This window comes from Podarcis cretensis, assembly GCF_951804945.1.
Source record: "Podarcis cretensis genome assembly, chromosome: 11".
Taxonomy (NCBI): Eukaryota; Metazoa; Chordata; class Lepidosauria; order Squamata; family Lacertidae; genus Podarcis; species Podarcis cretensis.
In genome coordinates this window covers 45,365,228-45,375,124 of record NC_137180.1, presented here as the reverse complement: position 1 = coordinate 45,375,124, position 9,897 = coordinate 45,365,228, and positions in this window count along the sequence as shown.

Here is a 9,897-nt window from a genome sequence, read left to right as displayed (position 1 = left end):
GCACAAATAACACTGTTTGTGAGGTCTTGCACACCAAACCTGGCTCCCCGCAAAAGATCAGGCCCTTTGAGATAAGGAAACTGGCATGGCAATGTACTATATAGTGTAGGCTAGCATTTGCCTTGATGCAACATCACCTAGCCTCCCCATGATCAAATCATAGTGAATACTGACATTATTATGTATCTGGCATCATCTGACCTCCTTGCAAACAAATCAGAATGAATGCTCAACAAACAGGCCATCTGGAAGCACCATAGGACTCCCCACTCCCCTCTTGAGTAGGCACATCTTGGATTGTGCTGTTAGTCATCCAGTTTCATCTTAGTATCGTATGTGTTGGTTTGGCACACTTACACTGCAAATAATGTTGTTATGTAACTCCATTTCCTGCATCATTTTCTCTTCTTTCATTTTTCAAGAATGCAGACAGTGCAGTGAAGAGAAAGGAAGCTTTAGGACCGAGTTCTTCTGCATCAAGCAATTATGGTGGCAGGAATGTTCAATCTATCAAGAATAACGTGCCACTTTGTCACTATTAAGCTTGCTCATGTTTAGGTGTACGCCAGGTGGTGCACCATAAGATAGGTGGTGATTTAAAGTGTTTCAATTGATGCTCAGACCCTTAATAGTAGGAGTGGCTAATCTGTGACCTTCTAGACACTGTTGGACCATGACTCCCCTCTCCCCTGTCCATTTGTCATGCTGCCTGGGCCTGGGGAGCTATAGGTTCCTCCTAGATTTACACCTTCACCTTCCCTCCTCTCCTCCTACCCCAGTGAAGGATCCCGCTCCTGCAGGTGTGCTATGTCTGCACAAATGGGTGTCCAAATTATTTGGAGACCCTACATATCCACGGGTGCTCTCAAGCAGTTCCAGACACTTGCGCTCAGTGTAGAGACCATGGGCATGGACATAGCCCCCTGACTCTTGCTCCCACTCATGATTGCCCTGCATGTGAGTAATGCATAAACAGGGTAATTGTTATGGCAGTGTAATTTGTGGGAATGGTGCAACAGTAACACAGCAGATTCAACAGTGCAAATATTTGGCATTCATTTCTATTGCAACCTGTTGGCTGGCTCTGATGTTACCTGTTGATCCACCAGTTCCCTGCAGCAGATGGGCAGATGATTTAATTTATGTTGGTTTTTTAAAAGTTACTGTCACCTTGGTGGAAGCTCAGTAGTTTTAAAAGGAATTCTGAGCCTCACGCTGGTCTGAGCACCTGCTCAGAAGCAGACTGTGCTATGACACCAACTGGGAAATAGCGTCTGGGCAACAGCCTCGGTAAACATTGCTGCAACAGTGGGACCACAGACGTGTGACCCAGTCATTTTATGGAAGAATAATTCTATAAAATCACAGACATCTGCTTGTTGTTTTTTGTTTGTTTGTTTGTTTGTTTACTGAATTTGTCATCTGTTGCATTTTACCTTAGTTTATTTTCCTATGCAGTTTGGTAATTTGGCTTGTAAAGCAGTACAGTCGTACCTTGGTTCTCGAAAGACTTGTGACTTGAACATTTTGGCTCCTGAACTAAAGTGAGTGTTCCAGTTTGCGAACTTTTTTTGGAAGCCGAATGTCCGACACAGCTTCTGTGGCTTCTGATTGAGTGCAGGAAGCTCCTGCAGCCAATTGGAAGCCACACCTTGGTTCTTGAATGTTTTCAGAAGTTGGGTGGACTTCCAGAATGGATTCCATTTGATAACCAAGGTACGACTGTATGTTGTAATGGATAGAAGACTAAGACTAGGACCTGGAAGATCAGGGTTCAAATCCTCACTCATTTGTGATACTCACTGGGTGGCCCTGGGCCAGTCAATGTTTCTCAGCCTAACCTACCTCACAGGGTTGTTGTGAGGATAAAAGGGGGAGACAAGGGCCATAGCTCAGTGGTAGGACATCTGCCTTGCATGCTGAAGGTCTGAAGTTTAATCCCGATATCTCCAGGTGGGGCTGGGGAGACTCCTGCATGAAACCCTAGAGAGCAGCGGCTAGTCAGGATAGACAATACTGAGCAAGATGGATCAATGACCCAGTATAAGGCAATTGCATATGCTCCAGGGAAAAGGTAGCATTGTTGTTGTTGTTTAGATGTTTAGTCGTGTCCGACTCTTCGTGACCCCATGGACCAGAGCACGCCAGGCACTTCTGTCTTCCACTGCCTCCCGCAGTTTAGTCATAGTTATGCTGGTAGCTTCGAGAACACTGTCCAACCATCTCATCCTCTGTGCCCTCCTTGTGCCCTTCTCCTTGTGCCCTCCATCTTTCCCAACATCAGGGTCTTTTCCAGGGAGTCTTCTCTTTTCATGAGGTGGCCAAAGTATTGGAGCCTCAGCTTCACGATCTGTCCTTCCAGTGAGCACTCAGGGCTGATTTCCTTCAGAATGGATAGGTTTGATCTTCTTGCAGTCCATAGGACTCTCAAGAGTCTCCTCCAGCACCGTAATTCAAAAGCATCAATTATTCGGCGATCAGCCTTCTTGATGGTCCAGCTCTCACTTCCATACATCACTACTGGGAAAACCATAGCTTTTACTATACGGACCTTTGTTGGCAAGGTGATGTCTCAACTTTTTAAGATGCTTTTAAGATGGCATATAAATGTATTAAATAAATAAATCTGCAAATAAGTAAGTAAATTCTCCTCCCCCCTCCCCCCTGAAAAGGCTTTACAAATGCTGAAGTAGGTTCACATAAATCAGTGTGCCAGCATTTTAAAAAAGAACAACTGGCAACCTTACTTACCAGAGTTCAGTGCATAGATCAGTTTTATCGCACAGTTGATGTAGGCCAGAGCAGATTGCCAAATGCAGTGTATATGGCTGAATCAGTGGGCAATATAAATCTCACTTGTAACGTAATACAAATAGGCAGCGGAGTGGAGACTGATCGCCCTCCTGGGGCGGAAACAACGCTGTTTCTGAAGCAGATGCTGTGGGAGAATTTCTCTTTGGAAATCCATGCCCAAAGGCTGCACCTTGCATGGCTCAGACTAAGATCCTCACTCTATCTAAACCCATGTAAATGAAAGAGACCTGTTCTTTGGCAAGTTCCAAGTGTAGACACATTTGCTTGACTGCGGTGGGATTTGTGAGAGGAGGTCTGGCCACTTTGACATAATCCTTTAACGTGGAATTAAGAAAAATGTGCTGCCTCAAAGCTTTCGCAGCTCAGAGCTGTCACACAGTCCTAACACAGACCTAAGAATTTCCTCCCTCTGACCACATTTCAAGGTAGGAATAATGAATAGATAATGGTATTGAATGTAGGCTATATTACATGAAATGGTTAAGATGCCTGGGGTTTGGGGTGACTTCTTGTTTACCTTGTGACAATGGACATGCCAGGTTCTCAAATTTGTGGGCTTGTTACTGCTGAGCCAAAGCAGAGAGCAACACAACTAGGGCTGAGCAGAATTGGGGTGGGGGGTGATTACTTTTTTCAAGCATGTTTGGTGGGATTGAAAAGCACCCTCTCCTTTGAGGGCTCACACACAATAATCATTGTCACAATAATCATTGGATCTTAAATTAATATATATGTATATTAATTACATCACTCCCCAAGCAAAAGCATTTTCTTAAACTTGAAAAATCTGCTCACAAAGTCGTCTTTTTTATCATGTGACTGCCAGCTGGCTAGTATTGCATAGTATTGCATAGAAGATGCACATGTAGTAGCCTGGAGGAAGGGGGAAAATGCTGCCAAAGCAGGAACTGAGTGGGGAAACACTGATAGCATACAGAAACATCATTGCAATATAAGGGCTCCAAAAGAAGTATATCAACCCCCGCTCCCTGCACTTGGATTAGATTAGAGAGACCCAGGTTCCAATCCCTTAATATAAGAAGAACCTGTTGGATCAGGCCAATCTATAGTCCAGCATCTGGTTCTCACAGTGGCCAACCAGATAGGAAGCCTGAAAGCAGGAGCTACTTCTGCTGTTTCCAGCAAATGGTACTCAGAAAGACACTGTCTCTGGCCAGGGAGGCAATAGATAGTCATTGCTGCGCAGTGACCAAGCTTACTGGGTGATCTTGACCCAGCCACTATCTCTCAGCATAACATACCTTGTAGGGTATGTGCACCAAATTGTGCATCCTGATTTAGAATAAAGGTAAGATATATTAGTAGATTTCTTAAAATGAGTATTCAGGAGGTTTTTGTTGTGTGTGGACTTCTTTCTTTCTTTCTTTCTTTCTTTCTTTCTTTCTTTCTTTCTTTCTTTCTTTCTCTTTCTTTCTTTCTTAACACAACCTCCATGATGCGCATGGTATCTGATGCCAATTTTTACATTTGTGCCCAAGCAAAGTGAAACAAAAATCAGCAGAGGTCCAAAAGGACATGCCAGAATGTTTATTTAAAATGTTCACTGCAAAGCCAAAAAACACATAAATTGTACCACTTTCCGCGCTCATAAGGAAAACATTGCAAACGTCAAATATCAACAGCAAAGGGGGGGGGGACTTCATCTAGCTTCAGATTCAGCTTTGCTGAAGAAGTTAGAATATATTTGCTTCAAAATATGTTTTCATTGAATTTCTGCATAGCATTATAAAAACACACGCAGAAGTATTTAAGGTACAAGTTTCAAAAGTGAGGAAAGTGAGAAAACAAACAACATTTGTTCTTCGGTTACTTTTAATAGATATGCTGTGTTGATGAAAATTCTGTTTACCGGAAGGCAAACACAATATGTTTTAGCCAGTGCTGGATTTATGTATAAGCCAAACAAGCTATATCTTAGGGCCCCATTCTCTTGGGAGCCCCAACAAAATTTAAAGGGGAAAAAACTGGATGTACATTTCCAAAATATAAGATAAAAAACAAATAAAATAAAACCTACATACAGCAACAGTGTTTTGTGTTGCGTAGGCTCCTATGATGTAAGTAATGGGCCCCCAATCATTTTAAGTTAGAGCTTAATAATTATTTCACTTACAGATAGGTAGCCGTGTTGGTCTGCCATAGTCAAAACAAAATAAAAAAATTCCTTCCAGTAGCACCTTAAAGACCAACTCAGTTAGTTCTTGGTATGAGCTTTCGTGTGCATGCACACAAAAGCTCATACCAAGAACTAACTGAGTTGATCTTTAAGGTGCTACTGGAAGGAATTTTTTTATTTTGTTTTAATTATTTCACTGTTAATAAACCAGTGTGGTGTAGTGGTTAAGAGCGGTAGACTCGTAATCTGGTGAACCGGGTTCGCTTCCCCGCTCCTCCACATGCAGCTGCTGGGTGACCTTGGGCCAGTCACACTTCTCTGAAATCTCTCAGCCCCACTCATCTCACAGAGTGTTTGTTGTGGGGGAGGAAGGGAAAGGAGAATGTTAGCCGCTTTGAGACTCCTTAGGGTAGTGATAAATCGGGATATCAAATCCAAACTCTTCTTCTTCTTAATTGTATTTCAGCTCAACAATTACTTTGATAAAATACATATTTTGTTATGTGCAAATGGCTTTTGATACCTATTAGGTCCATAAATTACCATATACCATATTTACCACAAAAAAGCGACAGTTTGTTGTTGACAAAGGACAGCTGGACAAATAAAGGGCCCCATTATCTTCAGTAGCTTAGGACCTCATCAAACCTAAATCCGGCCCTGGTTTTAGCCCATGTTAGAAGTGAAACATTAAAAGGAGAGGGATAAATTTTCTGACCTTTAAGTGGTCTGCCAAGAACCTCCACAATTTCGAAGTGCTAGATGGCAGGTGGGAAACTGGGGAACCACTGTCCTACACCACGCTGGTTCATCTAAGAAAGGCAGCCCTCCAGCTCTTGCTGGATTACTACTCCCTGACCTTTGGGCCATGGTGGCTGGGGCTGCTAGGAGTTGCAGTCCAACAAGATGTGATGGACCACAGATTCCAGATCCCTCACTTAACAGATTAATTTCTGCCTCCCCCCCCCCACCAATGGCAAAATGTGACATGGATTACACCTAAGGAGCCTTTCTGCACTCCTAAATATGGTAAATGGCAGCAGAGACATGGTCTCTAATGTGATAACTTATGCCCTAAAACTACTCATCCTAAAGTTCCCTTCCATTTTATTAATATCGGCGTTGGTGCATTTCACAGAGCATAAAAGCCCCTTCGTGCTATGTATGAGAAATGGGGGATAATAACAAAATGTCATCTTGCTTTTGAAGGGCCCATATATTTCTTTCAAACAGAATGAGAGACATAAGCTGCAACTGCAGATAATAAAAGTCTGCCGCCCTTGGGTGTTTGCAGAAGAATTTATTATCAGAGGGAAATTGGTACCTTGTCAGCTGATGGTGATGGCAGCCAAGCTGTTGTGGAATGTGAGTTTGTTTGGAAGCAATCAAATTCCATCAGGATTTTCCCTCTTAACTAATTAAAGACTTTGTTTTGGTTCCTGTTAACTGTAAGAAGATTGATTTGATGACCCAGTTGCTCTTAAGGGTAGAAGAGAGATAGTTGGAGAACAGCCTTTATCAAAGGTGTCGTGGCCTTGGAGAAACGTGCTAATAGGAAAAAAAAACATTTGGCAAACCCTCACCATGATCAACTCCCACCTGGAAACCTACGTCCCCACTGTGGAAGAACATGTGGATCCAGAATTGGCCTCCACAGTCCCCTATAGACACACCGTTAAGACCGTGTTCATGGAAGACAATCTTACTCGACCATGAGTGATCACCAAAGAAGGTAATGAAACATGTGGCCCACTTTTACATGTCTATTAACTGAAGAGGGCTATAAACAGGTAACGGACCCCTGACAGTTAAGTCCAGTTGCGAACGACTCTGGGGTTGCGGCTCTCATTTCGCTTTACTGGCCGAGGGAGCCGGCGTTTGTCCGCAGACAGTTTTTCTGAGTCATGTGGCCAGAATGACTAAGCCGCTTCTGGTGAAACCAGAGCAGCGCACAGAAATGCCATTTACCTTCCCGCCGAAGTGGTACCTATTTATCTATTTGCACTTTGATGTTCTTTCGAACTGATAGGTTGGCAGTCTGGGACTGAGCAACAGGAGCTCACCCCGTCGTGGGGATTCAAACTGCTGACCTTCTGATCGGCAAGCCCAAGGCTCAGTGGTTTAGGTCACAGCGCCAGCTGCGTCCCAGAAGAGGGCTATACCATATGTTAACCATGGGGTATGTGTGGAATAGATTCTACCACATATATCTAACCACAGAAATGGGTGACTGAGGTATCAGAGAGCAGGTAATCAACAACAGGTTTTGTTTTGTTTTGTTTTTAAATCAAACTTACCTCCCCACAGTCCCCTCCTCTCCAGAGTTTTCTCCCAAGCAATTGGTGACTATGTCAGCACATCACCAATCTTTCCTCCTCCCTTTTTATGCCTCTTCTGGTTCTGAGAGGCAATGGGGGAATTGGAGCATGTCACAGCAGGAGGGGGAGACACCTGTGACTCTTCACTAGCCTGGCTCATCTCTGCCTCTAGGCCTTTCTCCTCCCACCCTTCTGCTTCTGCCTCTGATTCTGGACTACTCTCTGCCACAGACTCTCCCTGCACACTAAGCCCTGTTACTTCCTCAGCTTCTGATACCTTCTCCTCACAGTCTTCTCCTTCTGACTAGTCATTGTTGTCCCACCACCACTGTCTGGGTTCTGAACCTTCTTCCATTGGTGGTTCCCTAGCTGGTTCCTCCCACTATTCCTTTGTGTCCAACCAGTCCATGACACATGCACATGATTCCACTTGACTGAGAATCTTGAGCCAATGGGGGTTCTCATTTGTAAGGAAGGGTTGAGCATCTGACCACCAGACTCCATTCCAAGGGGGGACATCAGTGTTTTGGAGAGTGGCCTTTAGGAGTGATTCATATGGTATTCATATGCATATAGAGAAGGGGAAAGCTGGGACAATTTCTGAGTCAGGAAAGGTACCACGTTGTCCTGTGAGCCTTGTTCAATTGAATTCCATTTATTCAACTGATGCGGTACTTAACAGTCCCAAAGCAATTTACAAGGACAACAGCATACAAAATACCATCAAAATCCACTAAAAAGAAACAAATATACTAAAAGCATTCATCCACAAAAATCACCCAACAACAACATAGCTTCGAGTCTAAACAATGTGCAGGCCTGCCACAGAATGATGACTTTGCCCCACATCATTCTAATGTGCAGAATAACTTCAGTTCTTATGAAATTCCTGTTCTTTTAGCATCCTAAATACAGCCCAAACCCTCCAAACACTTTCTGTAAAAAAGAATTCCCACCTACTACATAAATGTGACGCATTTATGTAAATACCAAATACAAATGGCAAATAATGGGGCCATTGGGCCTAATTTAGCAATGTTTTGAAACCCTGCGGTGCTTTATCCTCAAGCAAAAATAATTTCTTATTATGTTCCTTGTACTGTTCCAATAACTGTCTCTGCTTGGAGAGTTGAAGCAGCAGGAATTAGACTTGCAGAATGTGAAGATTTACTGCCCCCAGGCGTCCATGCAGGGATTTATTAGATTAAAAGAGACAATTTCCTTTTGGTTGCCCAAGGGGAAAACAAAATATCCCCATAAAAAACTGTTCCTTTGCCATCCTTTGCTTTTATTTGAGGCATCTAAATCTGTTTAACTTTGTTTTTAAATGTGTGGCACAGATGGCATAATTAAGAATCACATTGCTACTCTGTTCTTTGACATTTAGAAAAGGCACCTTCTCCATTGTTTTGGCACTAGCAAGTCTTCTGAATAGAGATCTTTATCCCAGCTGGTATAGACATATTACCAAGCCTTGTGGTCAGTGTGCACATAAAGCTGTTGTCTTGCTGCTTCATCCCACCCAAGAGGAAATTCCTTCTTTGCCAAATGATTAAACAACTTCATTGGAAGCAGCATTAACCATGGTTTAAATCATGTGGCCACCCAGATGGTGCTGGATTACTTGCCTATCATATTTGGCCATTGGCTATGCTTGCTGGGGCTGATGGGAGTTGGAGTTCAACAATGTTTGGAGCGCCAAGGGCCGAGGTTCTCCAACCCTGGTTTAAACAAACCAGGGTTTCCTTTTCACATAGTTGGAAATTCATTTCAAACCACCACTTTCGTGGTTTCAAATCGTGGTTTCGTTCGTTTCAAATCAAGGCTTAATGTGGGGAGCTCTCCAGCTGATGGGTGCTGAATTTAAACCTGCTTTCTATAAGGAAATCATCTGCACAGCCAATCCAGCTGTTTCTCTGCCAGCCCCACACTTGATGTGGCATATGATGTCAAGTGTGGGGCAGGTTGGCCTGGTTTGGTGAAAAATGACCTTGGATGAAACAGAGAAGGAAAACGTCGCCCTTGTTTCACCACATGCTTTTCTTCTCCACCCCCACTTTCGTGTTCCATTTCACACACACACCCCTTGCTTCACCACACCATTTCTTCTCCCCATTTCATGGCATCTTCTTTCCTTGCCTCTATTAAACCACAAACACACAAGAGTCCTGTTCAGGTACCACACTGTGCGTGCATCTGCCTTCTGATAGGCAGGCTCCCAGCTTTGCAAGAGAGCAGCTTCAGTCTCCAGCCATGGTGCAAAGGTGACAGAGAGCTCTGTCGGAAAGAGGAGTCTTGTTTGTGGGGTGGTGAAGAAGAGGAGTGAGATGAGCCCTCTCCCACCACCATAGTACCTCTTTTCCATTCAAAGGCACATTTCAGTCCTTCAAACATACTCAAAGAGGGTGCAAGGCAGAAGTGCAGAGCCTTGGCTGAGAGGCCTGGAGACTGCATTTGGTCCCTAAGAATGATATTCCCTATCCAAGCAAAAACTACAATTCCCATGACTCCCAACAGAGGGACATCATTTTCTGGTTCACCTCAGGCAGCAAAATGCCTTGGGCCGGCCCTGCACTGAACCATCGTTCAGTGTTCAAGGGCATCTCAAGTACAGATGAATGTGATGTC